Source organism: Protopterus annectens, chromosome 3.part1 (assembly GCF_019279795.1).
Source record: "Protopterus annectens isolate FY-2018-M chromosome 3.part1, PAN1.0, whole genome shotgun sequence".
In the NCBI taxonomy this organism is placed as follows: Eukaryota; Metazoa; Chordata; order Ceratodontiformes; family Protopteridae; genus Protopterus; species Protopterus annectens.
Window position 1 is genome coordinate 1,534,737,377 of NC_056732.1, and position 19,750 is coordinate 1,534,757,126.

The 19,750-nt window shown below is 39.9% G+C and overlaps 1 protein-coding gene across 2 annotated transcripts in view; it reads right to left on the reverse strand.

Annotated features, from left to right (window-relative positions):
* The window catches only part of LOC122798555 (autophagy-related protein 9A-like), a 1,089,020-nt gene that overhangs the window by 972,254 nt on the left and 97,016 nt on the right, over positions 1-19,750 (reverse strand). The gene's annotated exons all lie outside the window — the stretch shown is intronic.

Sequence of the window (19,750 nt, forward strand, 5' to 3'; positions counted from 1 at the left end):
AATGTCCATATTTACACAAACATATTCAAGAATATTTTTAAACATAATTTCGCTCTCGCTTTTTGTTACACATGCATATAAAGCTATAATTCTATACACATTTTTGCATCTCAAGTCTATTATCATAATTCATCCTAGTTCCATTATAATTACATCTAATATTTTAATGCTTTCTTGACACAATATACATATGTCCAAGCATGTTTCTTTCCCCATGTTATAAACTACCCCACCATTCCAAAGTTTTTTAGTTTGTGTTCTTTCTTCCTCTGTTAATAATCTGACATCTTCTAAAAAAATATGTGCATCCACTGCAGCACACCATTGTAATATACCTATTCTCCTTTTAAGATTTTTCATGTTGCTCACATTTAAAGTTATTTTCAGCTTTTAAGAACTTTTAGTATAGTAAAATGTTTATCCCTTTCCTTTCTTATTTTCTCTAAGCATTATGTTTTTAAATTTTCTTTTCCTTTCTTTGACTCTTTTCTCTATCGTTTTTTTTTTTAATTTCTTACTGTGTGTCAATCAGCTTCTTCCTCACTTGTCTCTTCTGTTTCTTTTTCCTTGTTACTTTCTTTAACTTCATGCATAACCTCTTTATCAGTCACATGTTTTTGCACATTTTCTTGTACAACACATTCTTCTATATTTCTGCCATATAACTTCATTTTCTTGCACATTCATTTCACATTCTAGCCATGAATGACCAGTACTGCCACATTTTTTGCATTATGCTGTTTTACCACATAAAAATATCTTTTTACCACATTCATTGATTAAATGATCACATTTTTGACAAAAATAAGTCTTTGGTTGACCCCCGTATTTCACAAAAACCTACTACCATGAACATTAATAATACTAGGTACGCGCATAACATTATCATTTTTCATTTTCAATATTACTCCACATTCCCATCCCCCAAGTTCATAAGTTCTCTTTCATCATATATTTTGTCCTTTACTTCTTTACATATGGTTAACAAATAATCTTTCAGTTCTTTTGCTTCAACTTCAGTTCTAAACTGGATCATTATTCTTTTTTATGTCTGTAAAAAGCTTGCACCACATATTCTGATCATGGACAAATATTTTTCTTTTGTTCATATGCACCCAAAAAATTTTCCATGGCCTGCCCACTCTCAAATATTAAGTCTCATGAAGTCTCTCTATTAATTAAAATAAATGTTCTTACCTCTTTTCCTTTGACACCCAGACATGCTATGACAGAGTCCCAAACCACATACCTGTCCAAACTTACTGTATACTTCTTTTTTGTTTCTTTTATTTCTTCTTTCTTCCTTCTCCAACAATGTGTGGATATGTTTTTGTCTCTTGAACTTTTTCTGGCACACCCTTCTCATTTTTCTTCTTTCATTTTTTTGTTATATCGCTCCATGAAATTGTTGTTCCACTTTCTGAATCACTTTGGCTTATTTCTGCCAAATAATCATCCTGCAACTCCTCCAACTGGAGGGTTATAATTATGCATTTATCAGAGGTAATTGCCTCTCCTTCAAACAATCTCCTCTGAAAGTTTTCCTCTGAATCCATCTCTGTTACAGCTACAATTTCCTTTTCCTCCAATGTCACTGTTTTTTCTGCACCCACATCATCAGAAAAACCGTCTGGTAGCGATTCTATCATTTCAACTACATTTTCAGCAACTCTCATTCCAGTTTCAGCAAAAGCTGAATCAGCCATGTTTTCTCACTGTTCCTCCCAATTGCCTCTGTGCCTGGACAGGAAAGAGGAATTCACGATTTTAACACACAAAGACTTCCTCTGACTACCAAGAGTAGGGGATGTTCCCCAATGCCCTGGCCAAATTTCCCCTAGTCAGGATGAATACTAACTACCATGGGTATCTCCAAAAAGAGGCCGCTGGCATAGTTAGACTAACCTAGTCAACAAAGTGCAAGTAAATAAATTAAATAAATAAATAAAATCATCTGATATCTTTGCTGACCTTGTGAATGGAACAACCACTGGCCACCTGGATGATTCCCACATCTCCCTTCTGTCCTTTTCAGATGCCACTACAGCTCCTTTCCAGCAATACTGATTGTGTAATCAAGGAGCCTGTCACATAAAGAGATACAAACAGTCAGCCCTGTAGTGTATTCATGAGAGCAGGGGAGCAAAGACTCAATGAGGAGTAGAATTGGCAGCGATAGCCATCATCTAGTGACAAAATCAGTCAGAAGCCGTATCAGGTACCCTTAGTAGTCAAGTTACTAACTAAGCATTTTAAAGAAAATAAATGGGAAAATTCAGTATCTTAACTACCTTCTTTATCTCATTAATCTGGGCAATGAAAATCTCTCAACCCTGGACCCTCATCAAATTCAGCTTTGTCAAAAAAGTCCTACCTCTTTAACCTCGTAAATTCCTTTCAAAAAGTCAGTGAAGAGCAGTTAAGCCATACATACAACACATGTGGACCTGGTGAAGGCCTTTGACTGTATTCCCCATGCAGCAGTTACTGGCAGACTTATAAGTCTGAATATAAATGTATATGTTTTGCATGAAAAGCTAACTATTTTTCTGACAGAACCCCAGTGGATGGAGATGCAGGTGGCACTAATGGAAGCAAAAAAATCTACTAGTTGTGTACCACAGGGCTCAGTGTTGTGTCCTCTCTTATTTCACATCTACTTCTCAGTCATTCAAACCAACAATCATGGTCTGTGGCTATCTAACATTACAGATGACTGTAAATTGGGTGATGTTAGTTGATCCTCCACTGAATCACAACAGCTCCAATATGTGTTAGATTATGTTAACAACTGGTACAATGACATTGGTCTCAGACTATGAAAAATATAGTATAGTTCAGTTTGTTAAACAAGACACTTCCACATCATACCAAATCGGCAACACATCATACCAAATCGGCAATACATCTTCCAATCAGACACTACTGTAAGGGATATAGGCACTGTTTTTGATAATTCCTTGTCTTTTGACCACCATGTCGCTAATTTCTAAAGGAATTTTAATTTCCCTTTACTCATCTCTCATCAAACCCATTATTAAATATAATGCAGATTTTGGCATGTATTCCTCCATAGGTATCACTCAACTTGACAGACCTCAGAAATTTCTAACTGAAAAGATCAGTGGCCTCTAGACTCTCAGTTATATGGAGAGACTGGCAGCACTCCTCTTGTCCTCAAAGCTCTTATAGATTCCTCTGTGGTGATCTGTGGCCTGCGTTTCAAGCCAAGAAAGATAAGACCCTCCTTAACCTGCTATTCCTTTGCAGAAAAAACTGTACCTCAAATACAAGATTAAAAGAACTAAACGTTCATCAACAGATAAAACATGTTGGTGTGAATGAGTCCTATCCCAACATATATCCCACCTCTCAAACAAACTTCCATTACATCTCAAGCAGAGTATTGCCCTCGCCACCTTCAAGGTACACCTGAAAAACTGAATAAGCAGACTCAAATTCTCCCCAGTCTATCTTGGGCTGCCATCCTTCAGGCTGAAGAGAACTTTTTAATACGGTTTACTGGCTCAGCTTGTAATGGTCTTTACACTGCCTAATATTTGCCTATGAACATAAGCACCCATGAGATAGAAGGGAACCCCTGTCCAGAAGCTTCAGGACAGTAAGATAAGGAAGAATTATAATCAGATGACCTCCTGTACCAAAGTTTCAGGGGAACCAGAGTTCACAGACAAAAAGTTGGAAGGGAAGACCACACCACGAATGGCTATTAAACAGTCAACTGAAACTTCACAATCAAAATCCTAAATGGACTAAAGGAGCAGGGCCTCCCTACTTCCCTCTCACAGACCCTAGCTAAACCGATAAAGACTGAAGACACCGACTACAGCCAGAAGGCAGAAACAGAACCAAGTCACCATGCCCAAAGAACAGCGCAAACTTTAACCAGGCCCGGGGGGCAGCTTCCAATCTACCATGGGCAGTGTTATCCTCTTCCACCTCCAAAAACTCTGGCTCTCTGGTCTACCAAAAAGATCTTCTAGAACCCTGAACAAGTTCAAGGTATAAAATAGCTGGAAACAGGTCCTAAGAAAATCAAGCCACCAGTTACCTTGCTTCAAAGGCAAGAAAACTCTCATGAATGGCTCACGTGTGGAATCAGCCTGACCCTACCTCACCTGGGACATCTTTCCCTCTCATACAGGGGAAGTAGAGGATCACACACAAGATGCCAGCCTCCAGCTTACACTCCCCACTCTGGTGAAAAAATCCCACCCCCTGATTACAGTCCCCAAAGAAGGTGAAGCTCTTGACCATCTGGAAGTTGCAATCTCCACCACCTTGAACCCAGAAAAAAGGATCCCAACAAGAGAAGAAAGCCTACTCTACTAGAACCCTTGTCCAAAAGGGACCTAATACTTAGCCAGAAGCTATGCATGAGAACTACGTAAGACCATCCAAGCAGCATCCTCTGCACCAGATATGACCTTCAAGGGAAGGGGGAGCAAGAAAACATCAGAGGAAAGATTTGGCTTGCTTCACTAGAACCCTGCTGAACTTGTGCACCCTCTTAGAAATTCCAGAAAATGATACTGAATGCTGAACTGTTGGTGAAGATTTACCAACATTAGGAGCCATTAAGGACAGTTTTCAGTGTCAGACCTAAGTGAAGTCAGAAAAATAAGATGCATTTTCCCAACATGCAAGATTGTGATTTTTTTTTTTTTTTTTTGACACTCACACAAGAGATCTTCTGAAACATCTGTGATAGAAGATTCTGTAGTTACTGCACTTAATATGCAAATAACTGCATTGTGGATGTTTCTACATGTATGACTAAAATTTGCTTTAAGTTGACATTACTTTTAAAGTAACGAATCTAAACAAAAACAAGCATATAAACTCTCAAATCATAACACCTGCTTACAGAAATGAAACTTATGTATTTACCATAATGTTAGATTTGCACTGACAATTTTATATCTGCCACCAAAAGGACTAGGATGGGCTGGACTTACCCAGCCTAACTATGACAGGTGGGACTTAGACCATAGGTTCATAGGTGTTTACTGCTAATGACCACAAGGGCCTTTTTAAGCCTAGCCATGCATCCCAAATCTCTGAAGAGTTCTGATACTCTTGATAAGTGTAAGCATGGGCCTAGGAGATGAACCACTTACAGGTTACCCGTTTGCATCAGAAACATAGGTGCCAAACCAGGGATGAATTTCCAGTTTCCCATCCAATTCAGCACCCAAAAATTTCCCCAGGCTAATTTAGCCCCTTCCCCACTACAGATCTCTAGTAGCCTGCAAAGGGTGGGACACATTAAGAAATCCTATACTCAGAACTCCTCCACCACCACAGCAGTACAGTCCAGGTCAAGTTGGGAGAAACAGTACTGCTAACACAGATCTAGCATTACTGTAACTATATAACTTTCATAACTGCCAATGGAAGATACAAACCCCACAATGACAAGACAGAGTCCCAAGCCAAACTTCTTGTATGGTTCCCATGAAGGAATTCCCCAAAATAAATACAACCCCAAAGGAAGACCTAGACCTCGGAATTATGTTCAACTTATAAGTGCTTAGCAAAGGTAATCATCAATGCCCATGACGCAGCTAGACAAATGTCATCCATACACACATTCCTCAAAAAAGCTGAGGAAATGGATATTGCTCTGAGTGTGCATTAGTATGATCAGGTAAAGGTCTGACATATTTATATCTGCAGAATTGTAAGCAGTTAGACAGTCAAAAGCTACAGAAGACCGAAAATTTTTGCAAGTAACAGAATCTAAGTTGCCTTTGCTCATTCATGCAATATCATATGCACTATAATCACGAAAAAACACTACAAGGAAATCTTTTGTTAATTTTACTTTCTGTGGCCACTTTATGCATAAAGGAAAGGTTAGTCCTCATGGACACTACATATTTCTGGATAAAAGATCTGATGGTTTCATATCCTTTTTGCTGAGAAAATAGTAATGACATAGAGGGTATTCCAATATACATACTTCATACATGCTTGGCAGAAAAAGCAGGTTCAAATGATGAAACACCCACTTTTTCTACATTAAAATGCACACTGCAAGGAGAACTGGAGATCTTAACAAAAAGATCCCTCTAATGATGTTTTTTACAGACCTTGAGGAAATATAAAGAAGTGGAACATTCATCCTTATGAAAACTGGAGACAGCTTCCAGATGGACTTTAACAGAAGAAAAGATTTATCCAGAGTTGAAAATTTGAGATAAATTTTAGAACACTGGAAATGGGAGCGGTGAAGGAGTCAAGTCCTTTATCAGTAGTCCACAAGGCAAACAGATTGGCAAGTTTTCCTGGTACCTGTTCTCTGGCAGAAGTGAGAATCCAGGCCATCCTGTACGAATCCGAAGAATCCCTGATCATGGGGACTGAAAAAAACAAGTAGCAAGCTTGAAGGAGTGAAGGTCCAGGTGAGGCTTGCTAGATGGGAGAAACAACAGGTTATTGGAAGGCTTGAAATTGAGAGGCCAAAATGTGGGGAACCAAACTTGCCAGGGCCAAAGGAAGGACTACAAGAATGATATTGGTCTTGCATATCTTATCCTTTAATAGACATTTGGGAATAAGAAGAAATGGGGGGGGGGCATAAAAGAATCCTAGGAACTACTACTGGGCAAGTGCATCTCTGTGGTAACCTCCCAAGAAGGAATAAGAACAGAAGTTGTTGTATTTCTAGTAGGCTGGAATGAAAAAGGCTGCCACAAGGCCTTCCTTCAACAATGGTTCCAAGTCTGCTCTTCAGATGGATTCACACGCCACTTCTGTGACATCAGAAAACAATGGCTGTGCCAGTCTGCTAATGAACTTTCTTAACTTGGGATGTGATATGCAACTAGAAAGGAAACAAAAGGCCCACTCCTATACTCTCATGGTCTCCCACCACAAGGAATAGGAATGCCCCCCCCCCCCGCTTTCTGATGTACCAAACCACAGCCAAATTGCCAGAGTGTATGGCTATACCACCACCTGGAAGGGTTTCCTGAAATGCCTGGAAAGTGATAAGGATGGCACTTATTTCTGGAATGCCAACGTACAGATTAGCCACATGAGGTAATCACGTGTCCTGGACAGTTTGCTCCAAGTAATGTCCTCAACCACTACATAGGGCAGGCACCCAAAATCACTGTCAACAAAGAAAAGGGGGGCTTAAAAAGGGCTACCCAGGGATAACTTGGTTCTTCATGGATATCCTGATTGGAACATCCAATGGATCTGTAAACTAGTCACACTGAACTCTGAAGGTCCAATAAGGGAACTCCATGTATAATCTTGCATTAGTCACCACAAGCAAAATGTACACCATGACACTTAGTGACTAAAGGCTGACAGTAACTAGTATGGCATTGTTTGGAATGATCAGTAATCTAGCTGAATAGAAGGAAAATAATTTCTCCCAACGAATAAAGGTCCAGGTCCAATGTTCAGAGTGCAGCCAACATAAACCCCTAAAAACCACCCCTCTTATTACTTACTCTCCACTGAAATCTACTCTTATTAAATCACAACTACTGCCTCTAGCAGCTGTATGTTTTACAAATGTCCATGCTAAGATCTCTAACAAAATGTCTAGGTTTCCTATAAATGAACACCATACCTAGCTCCTAAGGGCTAGCAGCCATTGTCTATATGTACTCTTTGATATCATAACCAATTGTTTATTCATTGTAAATATGATGTATTTTAAACCTTCTGTACATACTATTGCATGTTTTTGCAACATTTAATCATTGTAACTGCAATTCTTGGAGCTTTTCTCCCCGGGCCTCCACTGAAAATGAGCTCATTATGGCCCAGTGGACTTCCCCATCATCAAACTTAAACAAATAAATAAATTTGATCATGTTCATAGGCATCAAATGAGATTTCACTAGACTCACTTCTTTATACCCAAGGACTGAAACAGGTTGAGAAGCAAATCCCTGGAGGCAATCAGGGGTCCACAGTTGTGGCTGCTAGGAACCAGTCATCCAGTAAAGGAAAAGAAAAATCCAGGAATCTTGAAGCATGAGAGCAGCTGTTAAAAACAACAGGCATTTTGTGAACACTGTGAGGGCTGTGGTGAGATTAAATGGCAATCTTTTGTACTAAAGTCTACTACTCAGGTGGAGGCAGGCTAGAAATGGTGTAGGAATTGTGGTAAGAGACAGGCTTCAGAAGGCAGTAAGAAATATCATCAGAATTAATGACAGACTCATGGCAGTCAGACCGCAGTGTAATGATAGGGCAGTATTCATAATCTCAGCCTATGCCTCACAGGAGGGTTGTGATAGTGAGAAAAAGAGTGCATTCACACAGCAGTTGCAGGACCTACTAGATAAAGCAGGAGAACATGAATTGGTGTTGATAATGGGTGACTTGAATGCACATATTGGGACAGACAGAACAGGATATAAGGACTGTCTGGGTCCACATGGGTGGGGCAACAGAAATAAAGAAGGAGAAGCCATTCTAGACTTCTGTCTGACAAATGACTTAACAGTAGCCAACACATGGTTCAGAAAGAGAGACAGTCACAAGATCATATACAAGAGTAGTCAACATGCAACTCAGGTAGACTTCCTCTTAGTAAGGAAAAGGCACTGGGGTAGAATCCATGATTGCAAAGTCATCCCCAGTGAAACAGTCAGCCCACAGCATAAACTACTAGTTGCCACAATCTGCTGCACGCAGTGGTCAGAGAAGGCTCTAAGGTCAACAGAGACCAGGCTGAAGACCTGGAAGTTGACTGGAGAGAAAGTACAACAGTTCAAGGAATTAATTAGGGTTCTAGCACCCCAAGAAGAGGAGGAAATAGGTGGAGGTGAAGAAGAATGGTAGTGTCTAAAAACTACATGTGTTAGGACTACAGAAAAGATATGTGGCTGAGCCAGATATGGAAATAAAGTACATAAAGAAAGCTGGTGATGGAATGCAGACGTCATAGAGAAAGCAGGTGATGGAATGCAGAAGTCCAGAAAGTCATCAAAAGAAAGGAGTAGTGCAGGAAGAAGTGAGAGATAGAAAAGACTAACCAGGCTAGGAAGGACTACTGGTTGGATAACAAAGAATCTAAGAAAGAAGTTGCAATAGCAAAGAATAGGGCATCGGAGGCATTGTACCAATTTCTGGAAAGTGACTCAGTAAGGGGCACAAAGAAACTATATCAGGTTGCAAGGCAAAGACAGAAAGATAAAGAAGATAGACACCCTTCATAAGGGATGACAGTAACAACCTGCTCACCAGTCCAGAGGGCATCAAAGGCAGATGGTAGGAGTATTTCCAGTAGCTTCTGAATGAAGAAAAACCCCACAGAAGCTGTACTGCCCCAGAAACAGCCTACGATGAGAGAAGAGGAGGAGCCCACCCTAGAAGAAGTAAGAGCAGCACAAAGGAAGATGAAATCAGGCAAAGCAGCAGTCTGAGATGAGGTTACAGCAGATATGAAAACATTCTGGGTAAGATAGGGGAGAAATGGTTCCTGAGGGTACTAATAGCAGTGTGGAGAGAAAGGCGTATCCCAGATGACTGGAAAATAAGCATACTCATGCCAGTGTACAAGAACAAAGGGGGCATACACAACTGTGGGCAGCACAGAGGCATCAAACTCGTATCACATTGCATGAAAGTTCTGGAGAGGGTGATTGATAAACGAATACTCAGAGCAGTAGACTGTAAGATGGGAGATGAGCACTTTGGATTCAGATCGGGATGCAGCACAACTGACCCAATGTTTGCATTGAGACAGATACTTAAGAAGAAGCTAGAGATGAGGAGAGAGTCCAACTGGGCATTCCTAGACTTGGAGAAAGCATATGACAAGGTCCCAAGAAAGCTGATATGGGTAGTACTGTGGTGGTTTGAAGTCCCAGAAACATTGGTAGAATTAGTGCAGCCTATGTACACGGACCCAATGACTCAAGTACGACAGTGTTCGGCCTCACAGAGGGGTTCCCAGTGGGAGTGGGTGTATATCAGGGTTCAGCTCTGAGCCCACTACTGTTCATACTGGTGATGGACTACATTAGCAAACAGGCTGGAGCAGAGGGATCAGCAAATCTTTATACAGATGATGTGGCAGTGCAGGCAGACTCTGAGCTAAAACTTCAGGAAAGGATAGGAAAATGGAATGCAAATCTGAAGGCACATGGGATGAAACTAAGCACAGATAAGATGGTGGTAATGGCAGCAAATTGGGGAAATCAGAAGAAGCTGAGAAAAGAGATAGAAGGGAAGATAGTGGAACAGGTAAACAGCTTCAAGTATCTGGGAGGGGTAGTTGAGGAGAAGGGAAGTCTGAATGAAGAGGTCAAAGCTAGAATCAGAGGGACTGCAGCCAACTGGCATAGAGTATCAAGTGTAGTCTATGACAAGAATGGCAAAGAAGCTGAAAAGTAAGGTGTACAAGACAGTAGTGTGACCAGTACTACTGTATGGTACAGAAACATGGGCAGTAAACGCAGAACAGTTGAAGAAGCTAGAGGTGATGGAAATGAAGTGCCTGAGAAAGGTCGTAGGATGCACACTGTGAGATAGGTGAAGAAACGAGGACATAAGAGCAGTAGCTCCAATTGCAGAAAAGATCAAAGAGAACAGATTACAATGGTTTGGGCACATGTGTACAAAAGCAGAAGACAACTGGTGAGGAAGATTTGGGACAGACAGAAAGACAGTAAGAGGAAACGAGGATGTCCAGCAAAGAAGTGGATGGACTGTGTGAAAGAAGATCTGCGACAGTCAGGCATGAGTGTTGAAGAAGGCAAGAGTGTGGCACTGAGTTGGTGACAGTTAACATGATACCTCGTCCCCATGTAGAAAAATGGGGAAAAAAAGGGGGGGCTGATGATGACTTCTGGACTAAAAATGACTGGCTAGTATGTGGAAGTGAAGGAATGTCCTGGTCTCACTGACAACCTTGACATACTGATATGCATCCTGGAGATCCAATGAACACAGTCTCCTTCGGACAGACATGCCAGGATGGACTGCACTATAACCATTCAAAAGGGCTCTTTTTACAAGCAGGTTGACTTAGGTCACACAAAATGTGGATGGACATTAGGTCTTACCTTTCCTGGCACCAAAATAACATTGAGTAAAAGCACTGCCCTTACTGGCTGTCCGAGACCTCTCAGGTGGCTTTTTTGACAACAGGCTTTGTGCCACCAGAATCACCATAGCTCTTTCACAGGTTGGGATATCTGTAAGAGGAAGAGACTGTGGCTTGAGAAGCAAATGGAAGGTAACAGAATAACCTCTGGAAATAATATCTTTTACCCACTGGTCACATATGACAGCTGCCACACTTTCTAATACAGGAAAGGACTACCCCAATGACGGTCTCCATAAAGAAGCAATCAGGCATGGTCAAAGGGGCAAACTGGTGCTTTCTGGAATGAGGACCATGGAACCCCTGGTCATACTACCAAAACCCTCCTCCTGTGAAGCAGAAGAATTTTTCTGAAGCCATAGTGTCCCATGCAGTGTTTGTCCGAATCACAGAAAAACTCTAATGGGAACTGTGAAACTGCAAACAATCTGAACCCTCTGATTCCATGAACAAGGTGCCTGAAACTTTACCCTAATGTCACTCTCTTGTCTTGCACCTTAAGGTTTCACTTTTGACCAAAAAGGCAAGTTTCCATCTAAAGAAGCATTCAAAAAATCAGCTTTAATATTTTTTGGCAAATTCTGTAAGAAAAATATAAGAGTAGTGAAGAACTGCGAGTTTTGTGCCTGTCACAGTGACTGACCCATCCACGGAGACATGAGTAAGGCTAATATCTTAGCTGGCCGCAGAACTGAGAGTTGACTTCTAGGAATGTAGCTTGCTTGAATTTAAGTTCGGAGTCTGGCAACCATTACTGTGTGAGTGACCTCATTGGTTTAGACTATTAAGAAATATATATATTTCAACACCTTCACAGAAAATGTGAAGGACAAAAAAAAAAAAAAAAAACATGCTTGCCTAGTCTATCCACTGCACAAGTCTCCTAGTTACATGGATGGACAGTCATAACAGTCTAAGGGCAGCAAAAGCAATGGTGTTCTAAACTAATAGGTTCTGCAAACAATTAGGACAGCCTTCGGCAGCCTCACAAGTTTGTCTGGCACCACCATTCTGGGGTTCTTCCAAGTATTATGACACACCAATGAAACATTCTTGTCATTTGATGGAACCACACAAGACGAAGACGTGGGAGAAGTGAAGGCTTCAGGATAGATGTGCACTGAACCAGCAGATATTTTCCTAGGGCCATTTATTCTCCTCCCAAATGAGCTCTAAAACAGCCCTAAATTTAGGGTTATCAGGAGGAGGGGAGACTGCCTACTAGTTGCTGCCCATATCCAGGGTGGGAAACTCATCAAATAAATTCAAGTGTGACTTTTTCTCCTGTCCTGGGGAGGTGACACAAATAAGAGAAAGACTGAGCCTCATACAATGCTATCACTTCTTGCAGAGATTTGTCCTGAACAAGAAGGCAGTGTGTAGCACTGACAGCAGAAGATGGAGATCCCTGAGAAATAGCCAGAACAATCACAGGATAATTGTGCCTGCTCATGCAAGGCAGACTACATCTAAGGTTTCGCAGCCAGCCACTGACCCAAAGCGCAGGCCAAAACAGCTGGCTCTGAAGAATCATTTCTGAGTGACACAGGACCAGAGGTTAAATCTGAAGAAGCAGACCCACAGTCTAGAACTGACAGGTCAATGATGATTTCCAAGGTTGATATAGTCATCAAAAATTCAGTTGATGTAGGTGGTCCTGAATTCAAGAACAGAACGCCAGAAAATACAAAACCAATTGGTACTTAGCAGAAGCACAGGCTATACCATGGTCTTAGCATGTTTAACCTTTCTTTTAGGTTACACTGTTAAAAAACTCCTGATGTCCACCACGGCAGCAAAACTTAATAAAATCCAAACTTTAATGGAAAGAATATGTAACATAAAACAAGCAGTCCTCAGTCTTCCGATAAGCGCTTTCGGCAAATTAGCCTTCCTGAAATCCTGTTTAGCTTTTGTATTTAAGGTTAGTCTGAATGCAGCTGTCAGTTTGGAACTTTTATTCCTATTAGGAGGTTTTTTTTTTTTCTAGGGCTTTCAATAAAACAAGAAGTTTTGCAAGTTGTGACAGGCTCAGATGGATATGACAGGAAACAACGGTACAAAAAGGTCAACCTGTCAAACAATGTTTGCATGTAACACAAAAGCTGGAATAAGACATCTAACAAAAAAGGTGTTATACATAAAAGGTGGGAATGATAAACTTTTTAATGCAATGACACTTTCTGTAATGTCTGTAAATGTCAACAGTCTCACAGATAAATACAAAAAAGAAAGGAGTAGTGAATTCTATTAAAAAATGTAGAGTGCAAATAGGTATGTTACATCAGGCACACACAGAAAAAACTGAACATGTGAATTTGATAAAGAAAGACTTTCAGGATGGTTATTCAGTGGAATACCTGGGACAAAGGAAAAAGGAGTACTTACATTAACTCCAAGAGGAGCTCCAACAGTGATAGAAGAGGATAAAAAGATAATAACGGCAGATTTGTAGTGCCAAGGGGCTACTGGCAAGGAAGAAGGATTACACTAACATGTATTTATGCTCTACCTAAAACTGCTACAATGGAGCTTAAGAAAATTCTGGGAGAAATAATCTGTTTTCAGCAAGCAATATTACTTATAGGTGGGAACTGGAATGTGATTTGCAACAGTGAACATGTGTCTGGGGGGGCCCACAAGGGAAAGTATAACAAAAGAGGGTAGACTTTTGAACACATTTATGAAAGTAGTTGACATGGAAGATGTGGAATTCAGTAACAGGAGTTTGGAGTGAATTTATGTATTATTCGCTAAGATGTAAAAAGTGGGTTAGGCAGAATTTACATTTCACAGGAACATATGCATTTAATTGAAGGTCTTGATATGCACCCAATAACCAATTCAAATCATGCTCCAATAATCTTCTTCTTCATTTGGCTTTTCCCAGTTAGGGGTCGCCACAGAAAGCACAGGGTAATGAAATAAAAATGAGACACTGGTGCTTTCCCACCTATCTATTGAAAAAAGAGGAATTTAAGGAATGGTAGGGGAGATTATTCAGGAACTATTACAGAGGACAGAAATTTCTTCTGAAAATACAGCTAGGGAGCGAGATAACATTAAGGTGGAGTTTAGAAATTGAGTGGAAATAAAAAGAAAAGGAGCTATGGTTAAGAAATAAGAATTATTTTGAGGAACTGACAAATATTAAAGTATTGCAGAATAAGAGGAATCTCACAGAACAAGAGGAGGATTAACTGCAGAATGCTAGGCAGAAAATAAGGGATTACCTCAATAATACGTATGAGTTTAGAAAGACCACTGTTAAGAAACTGTTTTTTTAATAACAGTAAAGCACAAAAACTTTTAGCACAACAACTCAGGCAACAGAAAGTAGAAAGGGATGTTGCCAAGCTTGGGAGCCTATAACAAGGAAGGTAACAAGAGATCCTTTAGCGGTATTAGAAATATTTTGGAAATTCTATGAAAGTCTGTATAAAGCAGAGAAATATGGAAATCAAGAAGGAATACAAATGGAAATGTTTATGGAAGAATTAAATATGCCAAGAGTTAGAGGTAGATGAGGCTCAATTACTAACAGTTAGGAAAGGAGGAGATGAGACAAAAATTGTAATGTATAACCAAACAGAAAATTCTGCAAGAATAGATGGTATTCCTGTGGAAGTTTAGAAACTAGGAGGAAAAATTATAAAGGTCTGGAAGGTTTTGTTTAACAGTATTTTAAGAGAAGAACTACCAACATTCTGGAAGAAAGCAGTGGTAGCTGTAATACCTAAAGTGGTAAAGATCCATCAGACCCAGATTCATACAGCCCCATTTCAATACTAAACCATGATTATAAAGTGTTCGTGTCTATAATGCCTAAAAGAATGACAAAGTAATGGCAACATTTATAGATATGGATCAATGTAGTTTTGTGGAGGGCAGGCCGTTTCACAACATTAAAAGAACATTGATGATTCAGGGGGAAGCAGAATGTAAGAAAATACCATTGTTGTTGGTGGGTCTTGATGCACAGAAAACATCTGACAGAGTTAAATTGGGACTTTATGAGTAGAGCAAAGAAAGCATTTGCATTTCCTGGAAACATTATAAGGTTGATTAGGAGGATATATGAGGGAACGGAGGCAAAAATTAAAGTGGGTGGGGTCCTCTCTGATAATTTCTGCTTGAGCAGAGGAACCAGGCAGGGGTATCCTCCCTTTCGTTACTTGCATTATATTTAGAACCACTGGTAAAGAAAATAAGGGACTCAGAAATTCAAGAACATGACTGGTATGGTAGTCAAGAAAAGCTGGCTTTTTTTTGCAGATGATATTATTTTATACCTGACAAAACCAGAAAGAGACATTACAGTGTTGTGGAACATTTTGAGACAGTTTCTGATTTTTTTGGGATACAAAATTAATGAAGCTAAAGCAAAGACAACAGTGGTAAATTATATACCCACACACAAATTGGTTCAGTAATATCCGTATTTATGGGGACATGATAAAATGAAGTATTTAGGAATATGGATGAAAATTATTCTGGTGTGGCAGCTAAGGATATGTGAGAAGAGACTAAACAAAAAATAGTACAAAAACTGAGAAAATGGAAGCTTTATTACATGGATATGGACTGTACGATACAAGCAGTCAAAATGATTTTAGTCCTTTTAGACTTATAGGTTCACAGGTTCATAGGTTAGTACTAGGCTATCTTGGCCCTAGGGCCTATACAAGCCTGTCCATAACAATTCCCTGGATATTTCTTCCCACAATATTTACTTCCCTGGACCCCTGTCTAGCAGGACAACTGAACTGATCCCCAGGGTGAATTTCCTTTCTCCCATCCAATCGTCAAGGTTCCTTTTGAAGAGGCCCAAAGAGGTGCTCTGCTTGACATGTATGGGCAGTCTATTCCAGAGTCTGGGGAGTCTCTGGGTCAGGAACCTATACCTCCAGCATGTTTTGTTCATTATGATGACAAGGTTTAGATCCCTGGAGCGTTTAGCTCTGAGGGATTGGGATTTCTTAAGTGTAGCATGTCCAACAGCTCAGGGTTTGACATGGCCTTGTATGTTAAGCAGAGATCGCCTCTGATTAGACGATATGCGACAGAGTATAGCTGGAGTTTTTTTAGACGGTCAGCACAGGGCATCTGCTTTAGGCCTGTGATTCATTTAGTGAGGTATTTCTGCAGCCTTTCTAGTTGTTGCAGATGTCTTCAGAGGTTCACACCAAACGGGGCATTGTATTCTATAATGGGTCTAATGAGGGATGAGTACAGTGGGACAATGACCTCCTTTTTTCTGGATGAAAAGCCCTTAGTGATGAGGTGTGCCACATAGAAGGATTTCCTGACTGTTGTGGTGATGTGGTTATCGAAGGTGAGACCACTGTCCACCTGTGTCCCTAAGTCTCTTATCACACTTTCAGTGTTTAGTGTACTGCCACCTATGTGGTAATTCATGGGTACATGTTTTTTTCCCAAAGGGGGATAACTATACATTTCTTGGCATTGAGCTTGAGTCCATGGCTCTGGCACCAAATGTTTCTGTAAGGCCCTTGTGTAGAATATCCACATCATTTGGGGATTCAATAATGGCTCCCATGACTGCAAGAATCCCTTAGTGTTGGCCTGTATTTCAGAGAAGTAGATGCCAAACAAGAGTAGTCCCAGGACTGAACCCTGAGGTACTCCACTTGTCTGGAGCTGGATTTGGAGTCGGCTACTTTTACACAGGTCAGGCATATTTTTATCAACCATAGAAGAAGTTGCGGACAGCAATTAATAAAGAGCTGAAGGACTTTATCTGGGTGGGGAAGACAGCAAGAATCAAGTGGGAAAAGCTAATTCTTCCAGTAGAATAGGGCAGATTGGGATTGCCCAATTTGAAGGGCTAGAACAGAAGTTGCCATTAAAAAAGGAATAATTAGGTGAGCATATAAAATACTGCATAACTATAAGAATCAATCGGAGGAGGTTAGAAAGGATTGGGAAGAGAGATTAGATAAACAATTCAGAAAGAAACAATGGGAAGATATATGTATGTCTCCCACTTATGCAACAAAATCTAGAAGATTTAGGAGTTTTGCTTGGAAATGTTTAGATAGATATTTTTATAGCCCAATAAGACTCCAGAGAATTTTTCTTCAGGTAGACAGGAAATGTTGGAGGGGTGACAGGGAAGATATGGGTACTTGGGAACATATTTTTCTGAGACTGCATTGGGTTGGTGGACTTTAAAGGATTCCCTGTGGAATGCACTGTTGGAGATGCTGGATGGGTGGACTGATGTGATGAGGTAGATGATTTTTCTGAGCTATGATACAGAATTGGAATTGCCTAGACATGGTAAGGTCTTGCTGCATCTAATTATCGTGTCTGCCAAAAAAGCAATTACTAGAAAATGGAAATCAAAATCTAAACCAACTATATTACGAGTAGTGAATATAGTAACAGAGATAAAACAACTGGAATCGAGATCTTTAGAAAAGGGTAGGAGCAAACTACATAGGAAAAAAACGGGAATTGTGAGATCAATACATACAAGGGAGGAATAATGTTTAAAAGAAAGCAGGACTTAAATGAGCTATGTAATGTTTCACTGAAAATGACTGAGTAGATTATAAGTGATGTATAATGTTTGCAACTGGGAGTGTGTCAGTATGGTTTGTGATGTAATACTTGTGTTGGTGTGGTTTGTTTTCACTTATATAAATGTATGATTGCTTATGTCGTAAATGATGATTTAATAAAGATGTTTCTTGTTTAAAAAAAGGGGTAGAAAATGTCAATTATTTACATAACGGTGCTTAGGTTACATGATATATAGCAACATATGTTAAGTATAATGTTTGTTAATGTTAATTTGTTAATACAGTTTCATTACTTTTATATAAATATAAATTTGCCTATATCACAAGTGATAATTCAATAAAAGTGTTTAAAAAATGAGCAACAGAAAACCAGCACCAGCAACAGAATACTTGGGCCAGAAGAAATAGTGACGAAGGCTGGCCCTTAGAGGTCAACACCCAATGCCAATAGAGGTACCAGTCACAAAGGAACCAAGGTCAAGAACAGTATTCCCAATAGCAAAGTCAGCAACGAGGAGGTCAGGGTCGAGGGGATGTAGGCCAACAGGAAGTAGGCCTGATAGAGCCATCAATGCCAATGAAAACAGGCTTACTGATGGCACAAAAGGAAATGGGGCTTGAAGGGACCTAGATAAGGAAGGCTTCAGACCTTGGTTGGAAAAGATGGGCAGAAAATGTGCTCTTAAACTTCCAGTGTTAGTGGGGAAAGACATCTGGGATCAGAACGGCTATATATTGAGGAAGGCTTGACACATTTTACTGTACCCCAAATCATACCTCTCAACATGCAGACATTGAAAACAGAAAAGATAAACAAAGGCCCTTGAAAAGTAGGCAAATCAAGACAAAAATCTGGATATCTAATTAACATAAAAGTTGAATACCAAATAGCACATAACTCTTCTCACTTCCAGTAGGACTGTGGGTTTTTAAACATTGTGTTTAAAAACAAAATTTGCAAAAATTTTGAAACAAATATAAGCATGCTGTTAAAGAGACAGTGTAAAATCTGTTGACTTTAATGATTTACACAGCAAAATTCTACCAAACAAGATCATCTATTTTTGGTATGGAAAAAGGGATATGTAAGATGTATATCTTCTTTCTTTAAATTATTTCTAGTATTGTTTTCTGTGTACTAGACAGCTTCAGAAATCATGTGCAATGAGGAGGATTGAAGAAATTGCATGGGGTAAATGAAATCTGAAAATAGGAAAATACCTTAGGGACATGCCTCCAAAAATAGGAACATTCTTCCAAAATAGGGATAGAGGAGATGCCTGATTCAAATGGGCAGAATGGACTGATGGAACCCAGGGGAAGCCAAAGAAGTGGGTAGACGGGTATGGAGCTTAATCTTAGAGGAAATAAAAAGCATGAGCAGGGGGGCTCCTCATCAAAGGGATTCCTCCTACAACATGCTTAGACTTAGGTGGAGCCATTTCCTCCAAAACAATGCTCTGCGTGGAAATAAACTTGGAACAGGCAGGAATATCAACATTTTCATCCTTTTAACTGCATGACTAGAATTGAGCTCCTGTTTCCTTTTGGGTTAACCAAAAAAACAATGTGTAAAGTGAGTCCTAGGAGAAGGACTCCATAGCTGGTGCAGTCTGGAGTTTCAACTCCAATTTATTCTTTCTCACTTGTGGTATGAATGGCTAAAATTAAGTTCTTCAGAGTAAAGAGTCTTGCTTGCTCTGATGTAGAATATTTGGCCCCACAACTACATTTTCTGAAGGACTGCTCTTTCTTGCCCATTATTAACAACATTTAAAAAAAATAACACAGCAACAATCAAGCAAGCAAAACTAAAGCAAACAAGCTAACTCAGAGGCAGGACAAGATGAGCAAATCAGACAGAGGGAGAGGAACCTTAGAGAAAAAAAAAATCACTCTACTTCACAAAAGCACAACAGGAACAGATTGAGCTGAACGTTGAAGAATTCAAACGGCTTACTCCCTGAATTAAAAAAAAGTACCTTGAAGCAAACAACAATACAAACAATGGCAACCTGGGACTGTCTGTAGCTGTGAATAACTGATACATGTCAAAATGTGGCCTCGGCATCCATGAGTTATTACAACGGCATGCATC